At 41.8% G+C, this 25809-nt stretch overlaps 1 long non-coding RNA gene across 2 annotated transcripts; it reads left to right on the top strand.

Annotated features, from left to right (window-relative positions):
* Positions 1-16400: 16400 nt before the first annotated feature.
* Positions 16401-20363, top strand: LOC120673612. Of its 2 annotated transcripts, XR_005674704.1 has the most exons (8): positions 16401-16877; positions 16952-17112; positions 17894-17949; positions 18147-18255; positions 19111-19203; positions 19347-19377; positions 19808-19879; positions 19951-20363. It is a non-coding gene; the product is annotated as an uncharacterized LOC120673612 (long non-coding RNA). The 2 variants fall into 2 exon arrangements; XR_005674703.1 differs by lacking the exons at positions 19111-19203; positions 19347-19377; positions 19808-19879; positions 19951-20363 and having other exon boundaries at positions 16405-16877; positions 18147-18522.
* Positions 20364-25809: the final 5446 nt, after the last annotated feature.

Raw genomic sequence — 25809 nt, 5'->3', positions numbered from 1 at the left:
CTATGTAACTGGGTTTATGGTAATTCATCAACTTGTAGTAAATAGCTTTAATAAAATTTTGCCAAGACTTAAAAGCTAATGCAATCAGTCAGCCAACCTAGAGCCTCATAGTTTGTGTTATACTTGTTGAGTACAAGTTGTGTACTCACTCTTGCCTCTTCTATACTTTTTTCCTCTTGGGATACGCTACTGCTGCTCAGTTCCTGCCGACGCGAGGGAGTTCGCTCAGCGCTACCAAGACTTCGAGGACTTCTAGGCGTTCGTCTCCCAGTCGACGTCCCTGTGGCGCCCTGTTCAGCTTCGGAGAGTTCTTTTATCGTATTTGTACTTCGCTTCCGCTGTATCAGACATTTTTGTCATTAATGTAATAAATAACATTCGTATTTTGATTTATTATGTCTTATTCGTGATATGTGCTGTGATATACTGTGCATTCTGTTGTATATACGTGTGACTTGATCCTGGCACGTATATGATTGCTCGGTTTATGTTCTTTTATAAACCGGGTGTTACAGGCCTCCTGATGGAATAGTTGGTAAATTTCTTCCCAGTTTATCCATATAATGGCCTCCCCCTGTAAGAAATCGTCATCTTTAATCTTTGCGCCCTGCATGAAGATACAATTGGCCATCGCACGCATGTAGTGCTGGTTCAGCTTATACATTTGCGTTTGAAGCACGGACACTACTTCGGGGGGTACAAGAGTTTTGCCGATCTCATACGTCCATTTGACGACCACATCGGCCTTTGGAATATCTTCTCCCCCTGCAATCTGAGCCGCCATCAGGTTTGATTCTTTCAAAAATGTAACAAAGTCTTGTTCTTGCGTCGTCTGTCCCACTACGAGAGGCTCTATTGATTGTTTCTTTTGGGCTCCGAGCTGTGGAACGTCAGACGACGACGACTTTGATTGTCTCTTCTTTTTCTTAGTAGTTTTGATAATTGTGCGTTCGTAGTCTGAAGGGGGGTCTCTCGGAATGAATTTTCTCTTATTTGCTTCGCACATTCCCTTAAAAAATTTCAAATCTATCGGATTTATCACATCCTCGGGCTCTGGCTTCGGCTTTGGCTTGAAGTGCTCTTTAACTCTTTCTTGAGTTATCCGATCGCATTCTTCAAGGCTCTTGTCCCAGGGTTTAATAGGAGCCTCCTTGGTTTTCTTCTCATTTTCCTTCTTCTTTGGAGGCTCCTTAGCCGGTGCAGCTACCTTCTTTGCTGGCGGCCATTTCTGCTTCTTTGCCGGCGGCAGAGGGGGTGAACATGGAGGCGACGGTGACGCTTGAGTGTTCATCGGCGCATGAGATGATGGTGATGTAGAATGTGCCGGTGAACCTTGCTGAGACAGTGCTGCCCTTGGGGAGTTTTGCAGAGATGCTGGCCTTGGAGAGGCATGCTGAGATGCCGGTCTTGGTGTTTGATCATCCGACTTTAGGACAATGTAGCGCTTATCCCATAGGATGTAGCCATGAATGGCTTCTGCTAGTGTCCTCTCCCCATCGCCTCTAGAAATATCAAGCTTGAGCATCTCCCAACCCTAGCACACCTGCTCCACACAAACTCTTATGTATCCTGGCGGAATTTGCTGCCCGTGGTACACGTCGCCTGGTTGGGTTGGCATGGCGGTACTGTATGCAACAGTGAACATTAAGTTCTTAACGGCAGTCTGCAGGTCACAAGGTGTCCGCTGGGTGATCTCATCCACTGGAAATCGCTGCGGGGCCGTCGCTTCAACTACGGCCTGGATCCCCGTTGGCTCAGCGACGGCGACGTCTGTGGAAGCGTAGCTGCTTTTCCGCTGAGACAGATGATCGGCTGCGACATTAGGCTCTGGAGGCACTGTTTGCGCCTGCTGTTGCTGGCTCATTGCTATGGCCACTTGGCGTTGAACCTCTTCATCCAGTCTTTGATCGTGTGACATGAGCCGTTCCTCTAGCCTTCGCAAGTGCTCCCGCTCATCATTCTTTCTTCTTTGCCGGCTTCTATATGATTCAATGTAATCCCTGAACCCATACTTCCACGGAACCATCCCTTTGCCTCTTGTGCGGCCCGGATGCTCTGGATTCCCAAGGGCGTAAGTCAGCTCGTCTCTCTCTCTATCCGGCTGGAATGTTCCCTCGGCCGCTGCTTGTATGGCCTCCTGTAGTCTCTGGGCTGCTCGCTGGATGTTTGGCCCAAAGATGCAGTCACCAGTCAATGGGTCCAAGCTTCCCCCGTGACCATAAAACTAGGTCCTTGACCTTTCAGGCCAGTTCATGGTCGCAGGTTGGATGCCTCTGTCAAGCAGATCCTGCTCCATCTTCTCCCATTTGGGTATTGCAAGCTTGTAGCCTCCTTGGCCTAGAGTGTGATGGTACACTTTCTTCGAGGCGTTGTCTTTGACCTTCTGCACCTTCTGAAGCCCAAGCTCTGAAGACTTGCATTCCACAAATGCATCCCAGTGACCCCTGAGCTTTTCGATCTCGCCGGTAAATACGGGTGTGGTCCCGGTCTTGATATATTTCTTCGTCAAAATTTTCTTGAATGATTGCAGCTGTTCGGCCATCTTACTCAGGGTCCACCGCTTGCATATCTCTTCGCATTCAACTGGAACCGTGAAGTTTTTCTTAAGCTCACGCCAGCACCATTCTTTTTCTCTTTCGGGTACCGCATCCCGTTCCTCACTTGGATTGGAAGCTTTCCAGAGCCTGAAGCTGATCGGGATGTGGTCACTGACAATACATCCGGATTGTCTTATGAATTTTTTGGCGGCAGCTTCTGGAGCGATCGGTTCGCCATCTGGACCAGCTTCCGTTATAATGAACTGCCCTTCTAGTTTTTTTGTTGGGCCTCGCTTCGTCTTTTTCTGCTGCGACGATGATCCAGACGGCTATAAAAAAACATTCATAGTATTCATATAGATTCAGATGAAAATATGATTGTCACTGCAAATAAGTATAGTTGGGATATGTACATTAGCACTTTGTTCAGCAGCAGCGTCATCCTGAATAGATGGTGGCTGAATTCCATCACCGGACATATTCAAATATATGTCGGTATTGCTGCCATCATCAGCTTGTTCAGGGACATCTCCTTGACCTTCGCCAATCATATTCAACAGGAACTGTTCGTCTTCCGCGTCTGTGTGTCGCGGGTCCATTGTAAATAAAATATGAATACAAATAAAACCCTTAAAAAATTCTCTAAATAATTCACATCAATATTGACTAAGTAATTCCAAGTATGTCACTAAGTAATTCAATAAAATATTCACTAAGTAATTCCCATTTTATGACTATACTGAATAGATCTAGTCACAAGGATTCCAAAAAGTCCTTATTTGCCCCGATCGAGAAGGAGACTATGTTTAGATCGGACTTCGTTTAGCTGGACGTTTCTTTGGATCGTCGTACGTTTAGATAGACGAGTATTGGATGGGACGATAACGTTTACATAGACGAGGTTTGGATCGGCCTACATTTAGATGGACGAGGATCAAATCGGCGTATGTTTAGCTGGATGAGGATTGGATCGGCGTACGTACACACATACACACATATACATACACATTCATATATTTACAAATTAAATATAATTTCACTATACATTAACTCATTAAACAAATTAATAACTAATTTACATCAAATTAAATACCATAATTTACAATTTAAGAAATTCACACAAAAAAATTAACACATTAAATAAATTAAATTTACTAAAATTCATTATCAACTAATTTCATACTACATCAAATTAAATACCCTAATTTACCATTTATAAATTAACACATTAAACAAATTTCATATCCTCAAATTTGTAAATTAACACATTAACCACATTAAACAAATTAACACCTAATTTACATCAAATTATGGTTTTAATTTGCACAAAATTCACTAAAATTTGGTCATAAATCACTAAAATTTGAGCCTAATTCACAAAAAATGTAGGGTTTGCGGGCGGGGTGGCGGCGGCCCACAGCCGGTGTGCTCACGTACGGCGGCAAGGTCGTGGCAGCGCACAGGCGCGGCAACGATTGGGCTCGGCGGCGGTTCACGGGCGAGGCGGAGGTCGGGGACGACGAGGCCACACAGCGCATCGATCCTCTGGGCGCGGCGCTCGGGGAGGCGGTCCTCTGGGCGGGGAAGTCCTCCGGGCGGCACACGGGGAGCACGACGGCGGCACACTGGGCGGGGGAGTAGTCCTCCGGGCGGCGCTCGGGGAGGACGACGGCGGCGCACTGGGCGGGGACGTCCTCCGGGCGGTGGTCGGGGCCACGACGCGGCGGCGGTCTCGGGGTCACGGAGCGGCGCTGCGGAGCTCTCAGTCGGGGCGGCGGGGAGCTCGGGACAACGGCGGCGAGGAGGATTGACGGCGCAGAAGGCTAAGTGTTGGAAAAGGGGGCGATGGGAAGAAATATATGGGGGGCCTTTTGTCCCGGGTGGAGCCACGACCCGGGACAAAAGGCCCTTTTGTCCCGGGTGGTGGGTTTACTCGGGACAAAAGGCCCCCCCTTTTGTCCCGGGTCGTGGCTCCACCTGGGACAAAAGGTATTTTTGGGCGGGCCGGGAAAATTCCCAGCCCACGGCCCACCTTTAGTCCCGGGTGGATCTACCACCCGGGACAAAAGGGGCCCGTTTTCCCTCATTCCTGCCAAATCTTATGTTTGTTTTTGTTTCTTTTTACTTCTCTTTTAAAATAGGCTTCATTTGTTAATTTAGTTAATAAATTTTGATTCCAAAAATTATGGAACAAAATTTCTTATCTCTATATAAACTTGATACACGCAACAAAAATATTTAATTTTCATTCAAGTGATTGGGTCAATGAAATATCTAATTTTTTTGAAATAATATTTGTTATTTTGACCATGCAAAAATATATTAGGTGAACAAATTTTTTCAAACGGTTGCTTTTCGACAGAAAGTGGATTCTATCACGATATTAACGTTTAAAAAGTGAATTTTAGATAAAATTAAGCAATTTCATGATATTAATGAGTAGTGTGTGAGTTTGAGAGATAGTGTGTGTGTTAGTGAGATTGTGTGTGTTAGTGAGAGAGTATAGTGTGTTAATGTGAATGTAATTTCATGAAATAAATAAAATTAGTTGAGTAATCCATTATTGAATGAAAATTATAATTGAGTCTAGTAATTAAGTGAAAAATATAAAAAATAATATATATAACACATAAAGTATAATTGTACCGTACATATATAATAAAAGTATTCGAATTGCGATTACGTTTTTACACAATAATATAAAATGATTCAAGTACATGAAGGATTAGCGATAACAGACTTTCTCTTCACAAATATCCCTTGATTATGATCACGGCGCAAGTATGGAGCATCATCATTAGCTAGCAGGATGCATGGATCAGCATTTACTTCGAAAGGTGGAATGACAACAAAATTATTATATTCTTCTGACAAGCCTGTCTTGTCCTCCACTCCAATGATGTTTCTCTTTCCTGATAGAACTATGTGTCGCTTAGGCTCATTCTTTTGCTTGTTTATCCCCTTCTTTGGCTTGCTGGACATGTCCTTAATGTAGAAAACCTAAGCGACATCCTGGGCTAGGACAAATGGCTCGTCTCTATACCCAAGATTGTTGAGATCAACTATTGTCATCCCATACTCATCTTTTGTTACCCCTCCTCCAGATAGCTTAACCCATTGGCAATGAAATAGAGGCACCTTGAAATTGGGACCGTAATCCAGCTCCCATATCTCTTCAATGTAGCCGTAATATGTGTCCTTTTTTCCATTATTGTCCGTGGCATCCATACGAACACCGCTGTTTTGGTTGATACTCTTTTTATCTTGGGCTATCGTATAAAATGTGTTTCCATTTATCTCGTACCCTTGGTATGTTAAGATATTCTAAGATGGTCCCCTAGCCAATAAGAACAGTTGTTCACTTATATCCATGTTATGCATTAGATGCTTCCGCAACCAGCTGCAGAAAGTGTTCATGTGCTCACATGTAATCCATTCCTCAGACTTTTCCGGGAAATTGGAGAGCAGAATTTTCTTGTGTTCCTCGATATATGGGTCAACCAAGGATGATTGTTGAAGAACTGTATAATGCGCTTTCTTCAATGAGAAATCATCTATGCAGACATAAGATTTCTTTCCTAATGTACCCTTTCCAGTTAGTCTCCCCTCATATCGCGATTCAGGGACTCCAATCGGTTTAAGGTCATCAATAAAGTCAACACAAAAGTCAATGACCTCCTCAGTTCCGTAGGCACTGGCGATGCTTCCTTCTGGACGAGCTCTATTACGAACACATTTCTTGAGTACCCCCATGAACCTTTCGAATGGGAACATGTTGTGTAGAAATACTGGTCCGAGGATATCAATCTCTTTGACAAGGTGCACTAGAAGATGTGTCATGATATTGAAGAAAGATGGTGGATATATCAGCTCAAAGCCAACAAGACATTGCACCACATCGTTTTGCAGCTTTATCAAATTCTCCGGGTCAATTATCTTCTGAGAAACTGCGTTGAGGAAGGCACATATCTTCACGATGGTTAACTGGACGTTATCAGACAGAATCCCCCACAGCACAACCAGAAGAAGTTCGGTCATAAGCACATGGCAGTCATGGGACTTGAGATTTGTAAATTTCTTATCTACCAAATTTAAGATTCCTTTTATATTGGATGAGTATCCAGATAGAACCTTTATACTGCTCAAGCAGTCAAATATGGTTTCTTTCTCTTCCTTGCTAAGAGTATAGCTGGCATGACTTAAGTATTGTCGTCCATTATCTTGCTGTTGTGGATGTAAGGCATCTCGTTCTTCCATACATTGCAATTCTTGACGTGCTTCTACTGTATCTTTGTCTTTCCGTACACTCCCAAGAATGCTATCAGGTTGATGCAAAAATTCTCCATGAGGTGCATCACATCAATTGCATGACGAACATCTAAGACTTCCCAATATGGTAGCTCCCAAAATATAGATTTCTTCTTCCACATGGGCACCATTCCGTTTTCATTCGGAACAGGTTGGCTACCAGATCCCTTTCCAAAAATAACTTCTAGATCTTTTACCATGTTGAAGACATCTTTACCACTACGGCGCATCGGTTTTGTTTGGTGGTCCGCTTGGCCTTTAAAATGCTTGCCCTACTTTCGTACCGCATGCCTGATGGGAAGAAACCGACGATGACCTATGTATACAACCTTCTTACAGTGAGTCAACCATATATTATCGGTATCATCTAAACAGTGTGTGCATGCTTTGAATCCCTTATTCGAATGTCCTGACAAGTTATTAAGAGCAGGCCAGTCATTGATCGTTACGAACAGCAATGCTCGTAGGTTGAAGTTTTCCTGTTTGTATTCATCCCACATCCGTACACCTTCATCGCCCCAGAGCAATAAGAGTTCTTCGACCAATGGTCTTAGGTACACATCAATGTCATTTCCGGGCTGCTTTGGACCGAGGATAAGCACTGGCATCTTGATGAACTTTCGTTTCATACAGAGCCATGGTGGAAGATTGTACATACAAAGAGTCACAGGCCAAGTGCTATGACCACTGCTCATCTCACCAAAAGGATTCATGCCATCCGTACTCAAACCGAACCTTATGTTTCTCGCATCCAAATAAAAATTCAGGGTACGTTCTATCTATTTTTCTCCACTGCGACCCATCAGCGGGGTGTCTCAACATCGAGTCTTTCTTGCGTTCCTCTTTGTGCCATCGCATCAACTTAGCATTATCTTTATTTCTAAACAGCCGCTTCAAACGTGGTATTATAGGCGAATACCACATGACCTTCGCAGGAACTCTCTTCCGGGGAGGCTCCCTCTCGACATCTCCATGATCATCTTTTCTAATCTTGTAACGCAATGCACTGCATACGGGACATGCATCCAAATTCTCGTACTCGCTTCGGTAGAGGATGCAGTCGTTGGGGCGTGCATGTATCTTTTGCACTTCCAATCCTAAAGGGCAAACAAGTTGTTTAGCTTCATACGTTGTGGCAGGCAATTCGTTGTCCTTAGGAAGCATTTTTTTAACAAGTTTGAGTAATTCACCAAATCCCTTGTCGAATACACCATTTGTCGCCTTCCATTGTAGCAACTCCAAGGTGGTGCCAAGTTTCTTCAATCCATTTTGACAATCTGGGTACAACAACTTATGGTGGTTCTCTAACAACTTCTGGAACTTCAACCTCTCTGTTCCACTCTCACAGTCTGCCTGCACATTGTGCAATGCCTACCCCAGATCGTCGCTGGGATCATTTTCTGCTACATCTACTTCGGGCTCTTCCATGGGAATATCGTCATCGAATGCACCGATTCCAGCATTCCCGGGAAAGTGGTCGTCAAAATCTTCTTCTTCATTGTCTTCCATGGTAACCCCCTGTTCTCCGTGCTTTGTCCAACAAACATACTTCTCCATGAAACCATTTGCGAAAATGTGGCTGTGTAGGATTCTTGAAGATGAGTAATCCTTGTTATTGTTGCAATGAACACACGGGCAGCACATAAAACCATTCTGCTTGTTTGCCTCAGCCACAGACAAAAAATAATGCTGGCTATCAATGAATTATTTCGAACGTCGGTCAGCATTGTACATCCATTGCCGGTCCATCTGCATTTTAAATAAATCGATTTGAATTCTTTACACGTATCGAATAAATAAAATATATCAAACCTAAATTAAACTAAATGTAACATAACATGAATAATTAAAAGATATGCAATATCCATCATACATCTTGATTAATTAAAAGGAGTACTTAATCCATTACAGAACTTAACAAAGGAGTACTATACATGAAACTTAAAAATTCGAACAACAACACATAGGTTTTCAACCGTCCTTGCATTGGAACGCAGAATGCTCTAACAGATTTCTTGCTAGAGCAGAAGAAGATGGCGGAGCTGATACCTCCGAGTTTGGTGGTGACGAACCGTAACGCCGCAATAAATCCTCAAGATCAAACGGAGGTTCCTCGCCCCTTGCCATGCATTCTCTATATTTTTTTTCCAAATAACGGAGCGCTGCCCTATGAAAAGCACTAGGTTTTTTGGACCGACAACCTACTCGAGTTGTGTCCTTCTCTCTAGAAGGACAACGATCACCCCCACCGGCGCCACTCCCTCCAGCTGCTGAAGCCATATTTTACTGAAAAATACCTTTATTTTCCACAAAATTATAAATTCTTACCATTACAATGCAAAAATTATTTACTATTACAATTACAATGATCAGATTAATAACTCTTGCAAATAACAATGAAATCATATAAAAAAGACGAAATGTATCATTAATTCTCAAGAAATCTCTAATTAATTGAAAGAAATCTCTATAACTTCTAATTACGTTGACACCCTTCAGTTCCAGGAGTACACTCTTTTCAATATCCAGAAACCCTGTAGAAGAAAAATAAACCTTTATTTCTAAAAATGTATATGTCAGTAACCTCAACCCTGCGGTGATGACACTGTCTTTCGGGGGGACACGGTGCGGTATAAGGATGTCACCAATCGGCCAGTCGCAGCACCAACATTTACGATTAATAGGCACAGCACTTGGCACATGCAGCGTGCTCGTTGATATGCTCTCAGTACAACAACGGCCATGCTGACTGCGTCAAATGCTGTCTTCTTATCAATCGGAAGTGCTGGTGATGCGACCAACCGATTCGCGACGTCCTTATAGCGCATCGTGTATCCCCGAAAAGTAGTGCCATCACCGTTGGATGGAGATTAACGATGTATACTTGTTTCGAAATAAAGATTTTTTTAGCTTCTAGATGGTTTCAATGTGAGCCTGAATAAATACATCACTAGAGTGTCAAAATAATCCATTCATAAAACAAAAAATTCTAATATACTCATTTCATTAATTCATTCATGAATATAAAAATCAGCTATCCACAATATGGTCATATATACAAGTACATCACATGAAGTGTCTACACTCATTCTAAAAATTTCTACTATCCACATACTCATCTAAATCTAAAAGAAAATCACACCTACATATGCAATCTAGCTAAATGTCCAAGAAATGAGCTAGCTACACATTTTCTCTATTTCTAAAGCATGAAATGAGCTATACAAGCCAAGGAAGAAGAGAAAAACAAGCTCCAAACCTTTAGCGCCGATGGATGGACGGGGAATCAAAGATCTTCACAAATGTGGTGAAGAAATGAGCAAGAACTCATCTCTCCCAAGTCAAGAACAGCAAGAAACAAGTGAGCTAAATGGCTCGGGCGGGGGGAGAGGGAAGGTGATAAGGGGGCCAAGGGCTTTTGTTCCGGTTGGAGACACCAACCAGGACAAAAGGGGGCCTTTTGTCCTGGTTGGTGTCTCCAACTGGGACAAAAGGCCCATGTCCCCCGCTGGCCCGGCTAGCCGTTGCACCCGGAACAAAAGCCACCTTATTTGTTTCCATAGGTCTGAGCTCTAACCCTATTTTCACAAGTACCTCCATGACAGCGAAGGAGAAAGGACATCACTAGTGGTGGTTCAGTGAACAAAATAGCTTGACTGATCTTACTCTAAAAGTCGAGGTTATCCTTAAAGGGTTCCATTGCTCGACTGTCTCTGGTAGAGGGTTACACAGATATCCACCAAGTGCTTTGCACTAGGCTCACGTTGATGAAATTGAATCGATATATGGTGAATCTACACCACAGCCTGAACACTACCCATGTCCCTACCCTTAAATTTACTGCTTTTCTATCCTTCTCACATGCATCAGTTTGGGATCATATATGTACTCATCTGGCTCACTACTTTTATTTGTTTAATTCTTTATATCTTCATTTATGATCTCCAAATGCAAAGGAAGGTCATCCTTTACATTCATATTATATGGAGTAACATCCCTTCATATATATATACTTCACATTATGCATTATTTCATCCTTTTTTATGTTGCGTTGTTATCATTTATATTTGCACAGAGTGACATGGGTACCACCTCCAGCAACAAGGGAAAAGGAGTGATGAATGCTATTTCTACTGATGGTAATCCTGTTGAGAAACAATTCAAACTGTTTGATGGGGAATCACTCAATCAGGCTCCAGCACCAACAACTATGCCTTATAGTCAGAGCTATATGGCTCCAACTATGCCTTATAGTCAGAGCTATATGGCTCTTCCAAATACATTTTATGGTGAACCACTTGATGTTGCTCCCTTAACTGTAGCTAAGCCAGGAGAACCAGTGGACCACACCCCTTCAAGCATTTTAAATCACAAGGCATACAAGGGTGGGTGGAAGGTTCTCCGTTATCCCAGGCCTGGAAGAGTAGATAAGGTAATTGTCCATTGTTGTCATATTTTTTCTCGATACAACAATGAGATACTCATTTCCCTATTATACGAATTATTTTCGTGTGCTTTATATCTTTTTGTTAAAGGTTTTCTTATATGATTGCCTAGTTAATACCAGAACAAGTTAAATTTTTAAGAATGAGTATCTCATGTGTTTCCATCGTGATTATAATTGTAGATAAATTTCGCCACTGCAAAAACATTGTGCGTATGTTAGTTTAGTTTTTGAAGGGTTATATTGAGCTAATAGGAGTTTTCACAAAATAATTTAATCAATCTTCATGTATTTTATATTTATTAAGAAAGCCTAGATCAATGAGTTTAACATTTTAATGGATCCTAACTTGTTTGTATTTTCTTGCTAGCAAATTCACAAGCACATGACTAGTATGTCTTAATTACACTTGAACTGCTAACAATCTCATGCAATTGATTCAGTAATAAAGGCATCACAAACAGTAAAAATGGAACAAAATACAACTATTCTAGTACAAAGCATAGAAAATAGAGTAAATTGCACTAGGTCGCCAAACTTGTTCCGAAGTTTCACTTAGATGCATAAACTGTCAAATCATCCATCCGAGTCCCTAGTCGTGTTAAGTGGTTCATCCGAGGTCCCAAACACGCCATGTAATCAACTAAAGCCGACATGGCATACCACATAGCACCTTGGTGGCAAAAATTTGCAAAAACCCGTAATGTCACATCTACTCTGATTTACTCCTCTCTCTCTCTCTCTCTCCATCGCTCATGCTCGCCCTTGCCGCCACTGCCGTCCCCACGCTCTGCTTCAATCCCGCCCGCCGCAACCACCATCTAAAGCCGGCCCACACGTGGGGCAGCATCGTCGCCGGGCGCGGGTGGTGCTCAATCGGCCCACGCGTGGGGAGCTCCATTGGCCCGTGTGTGGGCAGCTTGGACAGCCCGTGTGAGGGGAGAGCCATCGGCCTGCTGCCATCGGGAGCGGGGGAGGTCCGCTGGGTAAGGCGGCCTTGTCCATGAGCGCCATCTCCCCATCGTCTTCCTCCCTCCCACTGCTGGCCCGCCCAGACGCCCATCGTGCCACCCACCTTGACATGGCTTCCTCGCGCACTGCCATCCTTGAACCATGATGACCCCGAACACGCCCCCGGTCACAAGCGCGAAGGGTCCCGGCCGGGTGCCCACGATAGGAACAGGCAGTCCATTGTTCGCCCCGCGCGCCACTCTCAACGCGCTAAGTTCGATGTCGTCCGCTCCGCACGCCTCTATCTAGCCAATTCCCCGTCTGATTCCCTCGCCGTGCCGCTAAGAACAGGGCGTCGCCGCACTGGACGGGGCTGCTGCCGGGGCGTCCTCAACGCGGGTCGCGAGCGTTCAGCCCTACGTCGTGCCTCCATGTGCGTCGACCCCTCCAGACTCGCTAGTTGCGTGGGCTACCAGTGTCATAGCAAAGTGGCACCACGACAAGCGCACCATGGCGGCAACGGGCCTGGCGGGTGGAGCGGTGGCAGGTCGGCACTAGCTCGCGCTAGCGGCCTCCATGGTCCAGGTGGCTCATGCTCAGCGTCGACTGTGCCTTACTTTCCATTGAAGGCGATGGTGGCGAGGAGCACAATGGCCAGCAGGAGGCGGTGGCGGAGCAGGCACCCATGGTGGAAAGATAAGGGAGAAAGAGAGAGAGAATAAAGGGAGAGTGCGAGAGAGATTGGAGAGGGTGAGGGAGAGAGAGAGGGAGAGAGTAAAGGGAGAGAGTGAGAGAGATTGGAGAGGGTGAGAGAGATGAGACTATACAGGTTTTTTTGCCAACATTTGCCACCATGGTGCCATGTGGCATGCCACGTCAGTTTTGGTTTCTTACGTGCATTGATGAACACTTAACACACTTTAGGGATCTAGATTGACGAGTTGAGAGTTTAGGGACCAAGGTGAAACTTCCGGACAAGTTTAGGGGCTTGATGCAATTTACTCTTGAAAATATATACACAATTAAGTTGTGTGAGCAATAGGAGAAACCTCTAAGTTTCATCCCACTCCTTTTGGGACTGGTATTTGTAGAAATCTTACAAGTTGTGCTGAAGTAAATGTATTAGTGGTAACCTGGATATTCAAATCTGGAGGTTCCTGTTGGAATGGTTAAAGTTACAGCGGCACTTCAAAGGCCGAGATCATATGTGCCTAAATTGATTGTTCCAAACAGTGGAAATTTTGGTGGGAGAAAGGATAGCGCTACCTCTCATGCAACCACAACCAACCTCCATGTTGGTTACCATTGTGGCTACCTAGCCATTTAAAAATCTATTTTGTATACATAAAATTTAATGAATAGATGGTCGAATCCACTACCTCACAAGTCACAAGAAAGGATTGAATATAATTGAATGTCTGGGATATTATCAGAGCGATAGCATGTCACACATTTCTCTGTTCACTTTCGCTTTTCTTCTGTCCTGTTCTCAGAATCCTATAATATGTTTTAAAATAATTAATAAGTTGCTCTGTGACTGAACATTGCACTACGTAATCTTTGGTTATCTTTGCGAAGACTGTATATCTAAATAAAATTCTAAACTGAATGGTTCTTGTTGCTACAATCAATCATGTCCACATTTTACACTACAAGAAATGTGGTGATCTATGACGAAAATTTTATGACATTTTAATAGAGCGTCACAATTGCGCACAATCTATGACGAATTTGAAGGTATGGACCCTAGGCCCAGAACTTTATGACGTTTTATTGAATTCGTCATAATTGAGCCCACAAAATATGACGTTTTATTGAATTCGTCATAACTGAGCCCACAAAACATGACGTTTTAACATTAATGTCATAAAAATCGTCATAGCTATTTTAACTATATGTTTTGATATTTTCATTTTTAATTCAAGTTTTTTCTTCTCTTATTTGATGCTTACGTGGCAGCCTATTCAGAGCACACGTGGTCTGCTGAGCGGGGCCCACTTGCAAGCCAGGCCTTCCAAATAAAACAAGCTTACCAGTTACCACTGCACTGCTCCTTCGTTTGTCATGACTCTGGATATTATTTATTTTATACTAAAGTATCAGCTGTTTTAATTCGGAGAAAAAAAACACAAGGAGAGTAACTGGGATTCGAACCCAGGTCACGGGGATAAATACTCAGCGCCCAACCACTACGCTGGTAATTCAGTTGTCGGGCTGCCCACTGGGTCATCAAGTGTGGTGGTCTACGAAAATAGAAGGTAGAGCAAGTTCAAAATGGGAAGAGAGCAAACCCATTCGGCCACAGAAAATTGAAAAGAAAAATTGGAGGGGGGAGGATTCATAAAAATGTGAAAAATTGCGGCAAAGACAGGGTTCGAACCTACACATCACGTGGCTGAGTAATAAAACTAAAAATAGCTGAAAATTTGAAAAAGAAAACTGCCAAAACTTAAACTCGAACAGAGACCTTCACGGATGGAAACATTGAAGCCTTACCACTGGACTGGTAGCGCACAAGTGGTTGACTAGCGCATTATTTGTTTTAGTACACATTAAATAGTCATTGTATTTCTGGAAAATAAATACAAAACCTGTGCTCCAAGGGAATCGAACTTGCGACCTAGCTGAGGAAAAGATGGGGCATTACCACTGCACTACGTTCTCCTTCGGTGATGGCATAATTTTTGCCCACTGTTTTCAAGTTTTATTTTCCCTCCCGTTCAAAAACATACACTTAAAAAAAGAGCACAAGGCAGGAATCGAACTCACCACCTCACAGCTGAGAGGACGCAAGCAATACCAGTTGAGCTAGTAGTATGATGGTGTTGAAATGAACATGCCATCTTATATATATGAAATGACATCTCGTGACCACGTGGCAGCACCCAGTTGGTTGACTGCTTCGCCACGGATCAAAGCCCCGAGCGGGCGTGATGACTCTAGCGCGTTGAGCCACGTGGCGCGCAAAGCTTGCTGCCCGCACCTTCTTTTTTCTTTTTAATCTGTAATTATAATTTGTAATTGGTTCTTCTTGATCATACAAACTTCAAATTTGGAGATTTTTTTTTCTGAATTTTTATAAAATCACGATATTTCATGTAATATCATATGTTTTCATACTAGTTCCTAGTTTCTTCCCGTTTTCAAAATGCCTTATTTTCTTGCACCGAAAGAGAATTGATAAACCAAAGTTTTCTATAACAATTGGTTATCTAACTTCATATTCTCTAATGGTATGATAAGCATAAGGTTCTATCCAAGTTTAAGTTCCATATGAGTTCGAAAATGTAATGTTGTACTTAACTCTAGAAGTTTGACTTGAGAGTTACTAGAAACTATGTAAGGCATGTATCTATTGTGAACAATATATGCTCCAACTATACCAAAATACTTTAAATTTAATTTAAGGTAGTTTATGAACCAAAATTATGTTACCACTTCAATTTTTAGAATTTTTTTATCAAATTTGAAGATACTATTGTAGTTATATATGGTAATTTGAAGATAGAGTTTGAATAGTCTGTAGAAGATAATGTAATTTTTTTGTCGTATCTTCAAGACATGGCGTGCAGTGGAACATAAGAGGCTACAAAATATTTTCTTGAAAGTTTTTCGAAACTGTTTGGAGGTACATATATTTCTACTTGGGATTATTTTCCAAGATGTAGAAATTCAATTAAATGATATAAAATACAAAATCTACTAATAAATTCTTCAAACTCCTACCAGGTAGAACGGAGGCACTTAAAAATAATTTTATTAAATTTTTAATTATTATTTGAGATACATGTAGATCAAATTGTAATTACTTTTAGTAAACTCACAAAAATTCATTTAAAATATTAAAAATAGTAAATGAGTTAGAAAATTAGTGAAACTTCTACGAGACAACTTATATGCAGTCTAATACATATGAAAAATGTATTTGTACATATAAAATCATTATTGATATATGTCACTTAACCAAGATTCTTTAATTTAATGGAAATAAAAATAAATACCTAAATGGGCCAAGAATTCTGAAACTGGGCCATTTTTGCAGGTAAGGACCCTAGCCTAAGTTTTTCTGTCCATTCATCCCTGATCCAACGGTCTAGATCGTTTTCTCATCATGTATAAAACCACATACATCCACCAGAAACCCTAGCGGACCACGGTCATCTCCTTCCCAGCCCCCTTCAGATCCACGCGCCTCTGCCTCTCGACCGAAGCCTACTCAGATCTGCTGCAGGAGGCGAGAGGCCAGTGAGCGGCGGCCGAGCGCTAGCCGCTAGGCGGGCCCCGGCCCGCGCGCGCCGCGCCAGGGATACGCGTTGGGCGGTGGCTCCCCCTCCGCGACCGGCGGCCGCAGCTCGGCGCCAGCTCGCGGCTCCACCTCCACGAGGCGCCAACGGATGGGCAGGCAGCGGCCTGCCGGCGCAGCTCGGCCCCGGCGTGCGGCTCCGCCTCTGCGAGGCGTAGGCAGAAGGGTAAGCAGCAGCTGCCGGCGCATCTAATTAGACGCTGTTGCCGCTGCCGGCGGCGGCATCCACATCCAGCACGCCCGCAACGCTCCGTCACCATGGCTGGCGTGCACATCACGCACGTCCGCGAATACATTGTATATTGCTGAAGAGGATGTCAATCACTTCCATTCTGTATGTGAATAGCTCCTCCACTTGTTTAGAACATATTTTTGAAACTGGACTCAATGATCTCTGTTGCTTTGTAGGATGGGTATGCTCTTTTTGAAACAGGAGTAGACCAGGAACTTTGCATTTACAAAATAAAACAGGGAGAAGTCAAGGATAGCTTTATCGATCAGACAATTGGAGGAAGATCCTTTATTGGAGACATTGGACAAAGTTATTCCTTTGGTTAGTAGAAACAAAGGTGTGCCTGTCCTCCCCAATTTTCTAACTATATATGAAGCATTATAGCAAATCAACAGTACTAGCAAACAACCTGAAATATCCGTCACTGTCACTACACTCTGCTAAACTTTTTATCATCTCTGTTGGATACTACACCAACCAAAATCTGTAAATATTTGTAGCACAGCAATGAGTAGTTTAGCCATCCTTTGTGCATCCTCTACACAAGCATGTCGTTAAGCGGTGGTTCTATGTATTTGCTGGGTCTGCCTTTTGATGTCACTGCTTGGACTTGTCTGACTCTGAACTCTTAGGCGGTTTTATGTATATGATGAGTATAGCAAAGTTTTATGTCAGCACTAACTTGTTCAGCAACTTCTGTATCTTCGTAGTACCTCCTGATTCTAGTTATGGCTTGATATTCTTTTCTTTGCACCTAGTACCTCCTGATTCTAGTTATGGCTTGATATTCTTTTCTTTGCACCGCTGCTGCTACTGCTCCGATGCAGATTTATTCAGTACGGTTTTGTAGGAGTGTTTAGGATTCCGTCACAAAGTTAACTAAATCATGTATTCATGTGGTTTGGACCAGACCCCCTATCCAAATCGGTCCTTATTTATGGAACAATTTGCTGATTTAGGTGCACTGAACTGTGAACAAAATGCTCATCCAATGTTGACTACTTTACTTGACTGCGTATATCCTTCCAGTGGTGCTGAGGTCTGAGAGTGACCTGAGGCGTGTGTCATGATGACCACTTTAGCTCACTTGATTGATAACTAAAATGAGTTTATTGCAGGGTGCTGCTGATGATAACTTCTTTGCAAGCGTTCAGTCTATTGCAGTGTGCATCTGGTATGCTTCGATTCTTCTTGCCTTTCATTATTATTATATGCATGTTAGCATGTATGCTTCAAATAAAAATGTTTGTCTTCAATTTACTTTGAAGAGACATGTATGTCTATAACTACCATCTTTCTTTTGAGCAGCCAATCATTTTTATTCCTTACAATTTTCTAAAGTTAACTATGCATTGACATTAATTTCTGCAGGTGATTTAAAAGGTTAAAGAATTGGCAGTTAGAATAGAAGAGAAGCCTCACAGAGAAGAAATCATTGCTAGCCAAATGTGCTGCCACAACACTCATCAAAACTGATGTGGTGATGAAAAAGAATTCTTTGCTTCCTTAATTGCTGTTGCTGGTTCATACTCCTGATGAAACCTATCTTCTATTGTTTCTGCTCTATTTTGTTTGTCTTTTTTTCCTGTAATGTTAGGCTGCTAGTTTTGATACATGGAAAAAAACTTTATGTGATCCATTATTCTGATGTCATGATGTTGGGGTGCAAACATTATTGATATGACATTATAATTTTGGATGTAATTGCTTATTGTGACTTTTGTGCTGGAACTTTTGTTTTGTTAAATGGGCTGTGTATAAAGCCGATTCTGGTTAGCTAATAATAATTGTTGGGCTGAAATCAGGCCCACTTTGAATTTGGGCCCATTCAATTCATGGGCTGTGTTGCTGATGTCAGCAGCCACGTCACCTGCCACGTCACTTGCCATGTCAGCCTCTTTCCATGTCAGCAGCCACATCATCACCATGTCAGCAGCCACATCATCCTCCATGTCATCAATGTGTGATATGGCAGTAGAATCTGTGACGAAAATTATACTGTTCGTGACGTTAATTTTCGTCATAGAAAACGGGCTTGGGTTGGGCTTCAGGGGCCCGAAGACATTCCATGACGGTTTTAAAACGTCATGGATCAAGCAATTTATGACGAAAATTTAAGGAACGTCACGAGGTGTGATCTGTGACGCTCAATACATGACGTTATTTGAGATCGTCATAGATACTGTTTTATGACGGTTTTTCAGTGATCTGTGACGAAATTCAATCGTCATGGATCACCGGATTTTTTGTAGTGTTATGAACATATGAAATGCCAAGTTGCCACTGAATAGAAAATTCTACTTTCTGCTTATATATTTATTTTTCCTACATGCAGACATATAATCATAAAGATTTTGGCAAACTTCGCTCCAAAAGAGCAGTTATTAACCTCCTGGATGAGTTATGGAGGTTGGAGCAAAATGAAAAGGTTAAAGTTCTGCACAACTGTAGCCATATATTTTTACATTCGAACAATATGTTTGTATATATATTAACATTTCTCATTTTTAAGTTCTTTTCCTTTTTACATTGATACTGATCAGTACATGCATATTTGTCGGCTTTTTGCAGAAATCGGATGATCAGCATGAGAAAAGTTGTGGTATGGCATTAAAGTTGTTTGTAACATTCATTCTTGGCTTCATACAGATATAACATGTTTCTAATATATATCTTAACCCTTAACTAATCAAAACGAGAATTGTTCTTCTGCCCACTTACAGTGAGCATGGATGGAGCCCAATGAGTGCTATAACATTTTATAGGTTTAGTTTTTTTTCTTGTATATACATTTTTGATAATGGAATCAACAAAGTCCTTCCAGGATAAAAAACACAAAACTGAAAAGCAATGTATATATATGAACAGATGAAAGGAGTTCTGACACAAAATTCCAGGCTTAATATGTTCAGATGGGCAAGATTTTAATGACACTTTAAGAAAATATATGTATACTTAGATGATCTGATATTTCATGCCATTATTATGTTAGAAAAATAATTTAAATTACTATACTTCAAAAACATTTGAAGGTGAAAATCAGTCAGCCGAAGAAAATAGTGCTGCAATTGCTGGTCAATCTGCTGAAGGAAAAGATGCTGCAGGTGGGTGCTGCTTTCAGTTTAATCAATTTTTTCCTGGAGAAATGTCATTTACTAGTTAAATAAACGTGCAGGTATGAATCAATCCGCTGAAGGAAAGAGTGCTGTAGGTGCTAGTTATTCAGCCAAAGGAAAGAGTGCTACCTACTAGACTTTTCAAAATCATGTTTCCGCATGATCTGAGGGAAAGAGCCTTGCTAGACTGGTAAAAAAACTCACAATCAAGTTGCACAGATTGTGATCTGGAGTAGTATTTGTTGCGACAAATGTCAAATAAGTTTCCTTTCAGAGCATGGGATCGTCAATAATTAAACTCTGTTACAACTGTTATGTGCTCTCTGCCGAGGTAGCTTTGAGAATAAGTATGATTTATTATGCTGTGTGTATGGTATATAAATATACCAGTATCAATGTTATTGTTCGTAATGCGCCATGGCAACTTTTTGAATGGTGAGATCAAAGAAAAGGTTGCTTATATCTGAACTTATTTGTGCTTCGTGCTTTTGTGTAAACTTATTTGTGTTTTGCTTGTGCGTTGCACTTGACAGTTAATGCAGCGGTCTGACTATACACACTTTGGATGAAAGAAAACTATTTATATAGTATGGCTGCCATTTCCTTCTGATGTATTGGCAGTCAAATTGTTTTCTATTTTATATCTCTTGTACTCCTCAATTTTTTAGAAAGGGGAATTTTATTATTAAACTCAATTATAGTTACATCCAAATTATATGGCACTACTTGAAAATATATCCAAGCAAGTACCTTAAAATGGGAGAAAGCAAGTACACTAATAACTATCAATCCGTAGACTACACCCTCCATCCATATGCCTGGGTAAAAAAGAAATCCTCGACCATTTGTGTCAATCGCTTAGATAACGCTGCAACTGAACCATGTGTAGTAGCCTTTTGGAGGATAGCCCATATGCGAAGCCAATGCGAAATCGTGAAAGATAACCTGCAAAAAAGATGTTTGTTTATACTAAAAAGTTAGACTATTTTTCCTCCACAGACCAACATGTAGCTGTTGATCCATGTAACACTAGATATTTAAAAATGGCGCTAATCCCCCTCTGCCAAATCCCAAACATGTGTGGCATACTGTGTGGCTGTGGAAGCCCAAAAGTAGCATGCATACTTGCCCATACCATAGGAGCTAGACGCCACTCATAAATGTTGAATAGTCTCATATCCTTATAGCAAAAGCAACACTGTTCACTGCCATGTCAGTTCCGCTTAATTACATTGTCTTTCACTAAGATTACCCCTCTCCCAAGGTACCAAATAAATATTTTTACTTTTAGTGGGGCCTTTATTATCCAGAGTTGTTTGTTAATCTTTGGTTCGCATTATGGATTAGAGCTAGGTCGTTCGATTTCACCGAGAATCCATTCATGAGTTCCAAGTATTTTATATAGGATTCTTGTGTCCCAAATGATGTTCAGGAATTTTCATTTTGGATTTTTTTAGATATATTCATCATGGTCTAAAAGATGCATCTAGACTTGTCTAGATTTATTTTAAAGCCTGAAAATATATTCTGGATGAATGAAATCCTTTCTTTATTAATCCGGGACTGGTTTCAACTCATTTTGCCCCCATCAAATTCCCTGTTCTCTAACCTCCCCCCCCCCCCCCCCCCCCCCCCCCCGACCAAGTCATGCCCGAAACAGAGTTATAGCATGTAGCACGCCGTGCTGATTAACCCGGTTATGGCATCGGCTTCACTTCATGACCTTCTTCGTTGTTATATATACACGCAACTCTAAGATCCCTTTCATGTTTAATCAGTAATGCAGCCTACTTTGGCATGACAAACTGACGTGTATCATTGAAACTGCTATGCGTGCATGCCGGCCGGTGAACTTGTGCAAGGCCCTAAATTAAACTAAGAAATAAAGTCAACCACAGTGACGTATGTGCAAGGCCCTAAACTAAGAACTTGTGCAAAAATGATGCGGCAGCATGGTAACATCTATGTAGCAATGCAATTAATATATCATTAGTAGCTCATTCTGCATATAGCAATATAGAACTGCAGGTGAACAGTGGTACCACAACTTGCACATTTAAGATTGCACTCTATTAACCTAGTATCATTCTTACCCGCAAAAAAAAACTAGTATCATTCTTAAACAGTACAATCAGGTAACAAATTTGAGATGAACTTTACCTGACCCTAGGTCTTAACGACCAAATGTCCTTGCCACACCTGAAAATTAATTTGGACAAGATACATGAGACAATACAAGATACAAGATACTTGTGGATAAATAAAGTAACACCAGTGATCGCAACAAATCAAGGTGACAAGGTGTAGCTTAAGGGGTAAGGTCTGCGGGTCTTAGGTTGGAGATCAGGGTTCAATACTTCGATCTCCTTTCACCTCATATTTCTTTTTATTTTTCCAAATTAAGGCAAAAATATTACTATATAAACCACTATACCAAAGACGCTGGTTCGAATGCGTAATGGTATGGTGCGGCAGTTTGGTCTTAGAGACCATAGTTTGAATGCTCCATACCCTCTTTTTTCCAATTTTTTTTATCCTTTTTTTTGTGAGGGGCTATTTGGTTTTTATCTTTTTTTTGTCAGGGGCTATTTGTTTTTTTTATCACCAATTTTTCTCCCAATCAGAGATTCACATGCATACTATGGGGAGGCTGCGGGAGGATTTTTTTCTTCCATCACACGCACACAATACAAATACAATTTATTTTTTTCTTATTTCCTACCTTGCACAACACCCATGTTTTTTAAGAAAAAGAAGTAATACATCTTATTTTCTTTAAATTAAGGGATGTATTTTGTCAATGTGGTTGAGTATAGCATCATATTCGTGACGATTTTAATATTCAAACCATTATGGTTATCATTGGTTCGTCATAGAAACCAGCCCCGAGTTGGAGCCCAAATGGGCCATTTGCAAATCTGTGACAAAAATTCTTGAATCGTCATAGATGTTGACAGTCTATGAAGTTTTATATATAAATGTCAGCAAAATTTGTCATGGATTAAGAGATTTCTTGTAGTGCTCCAGCAAGCTGACGTTGCCATTCTAGGTAGTTGAGCAGTGGGTTCAAGCGCATGGTCGGCTTAGAGCCCATGCGGCGGAGGTGACCGCCGGGGGCTGGGGGGGGGGGGGGCGGGGAGGGGGAGCGACATCTAATATGTACAGGTTGGCATGCTGCCAGTAGAAGACTAGGACTGCACAAATGTATTGTCTATTGTGCTTGCACTTTCGGGTCCCTTTCTGAATTTGTATAGCACGTGAATATCGCCCATGGTTGTCCATTTTCTCGAGATTTAATCGCCAAGATCTGTAGAGGCTGCAGTGCTGCATGACCTGTAGTGACTTTGGCAATCATTGCTCTGTTCGCAAGTGCTCAAGGGAAATTTGCAGTTGAACATAGCGCATTATCATTTGAAGCAAAAAAATCAAACATTTTAATTGGAGCTGGAGCAAGTTAAAGAAACGTACCTGTATTCTGAGTAAAGAACAAAAATTTTAAAGTAATGTGGAGTATCAAAATCCGAGAGAAATTTAGTAAGATGAGTAATAGCCAGCTATTACTAGCACATCTAAAAAATAATTCAGTTTATTGTTTCTTACAGCACCTCCTGCAGCAGTCCTCATTTCCGTAATCAACTACCATATTAGAGGGTTTGTGTAAAAATAATATTCCAGCAGTTTCCTATTACTTTTTCTTTTTCCAGTAATTATTATGACAAACCAATAATTCTCTACAAACTCTCCGTAAATAGAGGGGGAATTAGAGCTTCTCTAATACGGTAGTTGGTTTGAGATGAGATTATTAAGAAACTGTCAATTAACCCTAATAAGTTTTGAAGAATATTAGAACATCCCTATTAACGGATTTTTTTTCTTTATGCCCGTGTCAGAGTGGTGATTAGGGCGGAGGCAGGCTTAGGCAACAGTATGAAGCTTTGTCTTTGTCTTTGTCTTGGCCTGGCCAGGCCGGGCTTGCCTTCGGGTAGTTCGACTTTCTTTTGGAAATAGAATAGAGTAATTTAATTTGTTGCTTCGCAGAGCCAAAGCCCACCCGTACCAGCCCGCGGGATTGAACCAGGCCCAATCCGATCTTGGTCCTTCTGGATTGGGCCGAAATGCTGAGGTGCAATGGAAAAGAAGAGTAGCATATATAAATCATTAAGCACCCCCTAAGAAAAAGAACAAGTAGCATAAGCTGCAGGTTTTCCAGCATTTTCAGCAACAATTGTGTCTCCAGCACGCTAAGTATCAATTATTATCTTGCTTTATGTACGTGTCTACTTCCTCTTTTCTCCTTTCCTATGTTTGAGATGGCACTTTTGGGCAGAAGAGGATGCAAAAAGCTGTGGCAGCTCTGTTAGCTAGTCTCTTCTTCCAAGAAACCCCCAGGAAAGGTCACCTTCTCGGGTTAACGCAATAACGCCTGCAAAGGTGTGCCTGAGCTGTGCAATCTGCATACAACAGGTAACCAACGGGACAAAGATTATTGTTCATGGTGACGGTGCCGTGGAAGCTATGTTCTCTCATGCTTTGCCAGCGCTGGCCTTTTCTTGCTGTCATTATTTTCTTTCCCAAAAACTGTGACATTTTCTGTTTTGGTACTCTGATTCCTTTGGAATTAAGGGAACGGACAAACATCGCTCGCTCCATCCGTTATGAAGACTTTCCAATTGTGCGTAGGGTTTCAATTGCATGTCTACTCCAATAATTCTGTTCTTTCTTATTCGTTTATTTTGTGAATGTCATGTTCCAAAGGGATCCTGAATGCAATGGTGATTTGGGTTTTGGGGGCTTACTGTCAAGTTGTAGAGCAAGCTTAAGGCCAGCAGTGGAGGTGGTGGGATCTGCGTTATAGGATGGTTGGTGGCTGTGGGCCTGGTTTGGCCGAACCCTTGGACCCACTGACTTAACTGCTGCAAAGTGGGAATTGCCTCCTAAGATCGGTAGAAGTCTGTCCAAGGCGATTGCTGGCCGTGGAGGTCAAGTTGGGTTCGGCCGAACTTGACCCAGCCCATTGGAGTCATCTGATGCGCCACCTTTGCTGGCTTGTGAGTGATACTTCCTCAGTTGTGTATGGAGGTCAACTTGGTCATTTTGGTTAATTACTTGGTTGATCCATGGATCCAAGGCTTGTTCATGGGAGCCCCCGGATGAAACCGCCGTCAAAGAAACATATAGAATTTGTTTCAAGTGTATTACAACGTTAGAGCGGAGGCTATGTGAGGCCACGAGTGGTGTGGGTGGGTGGGGGGGGGGGGTGGGGAGTCCGTGTTATGAGCCGTCCAGGTGCAGCGATGAATGCAAAGATTTGACGACGCGTGGCAGAGAGAGGGAGAGAGCAGTGATGAGTGCAGAAGCCTAGAGAGAGTAAAGTGCTTCATGGTCTGTTATGCACAGAAAACAATACAAGTACCATCGGTGTGTGCTCACCGGCAAGCATGTGTGAGCAACTGTATTTATTTAAAATATGTAGATATTTTTTTAAACTTAAAAATATGTAGATCGACAGACCTTATTTCTAAACAACAAAGTCGATTTCAAAAATGCTGAATAAATACATATGCATATCAAAGTTAATTCCAAAAACGCTGAATAAATGCATGTACATATTTTTGTATACATTACAAAGTAATGTATGTTAGATGCACTAATTTTGGGTGTGATCAAAAGAATGTGAGAATGTTCTTCACTGCATCATGATGCACCTATTTTCATGCAAAGAACAAATCAAATACTGCTGCATGGTGTTGGTGTAGAGGAAAAGTAACATATCTCGATGCGCATTTTATAAGCACATGAAAATGTAAAACATATGTGCATGATAATTGATAGATGCATTTATTTTTTTTGCACAGAAATCATAAAAAATACCATAACAAATGCACACTCTTTTTTGCGCATATAAATCATTCGATTGA

The sequence above is a fragment of the Panicum virgatum genome, chromosome 5N, assembly GCF_016808335.1.
Source record: "Panicum virgatum strain AP13 chromosome 5N, P.virgatum_v5, whole genome shotgun sequence".
In the NCBI taxonomy this organism is placed as follows: Eukaryota; Viridiplantae; Streptophyta; class Magnoliopsida; order Poales; family Poaceae; genus Panicum; species Panicum virgatum.
The sequence above is the reverse complement of the archived record's forward strand: the minus strand, read 5'-3'. Positions and strand labels throughout refer to the sequence as shown.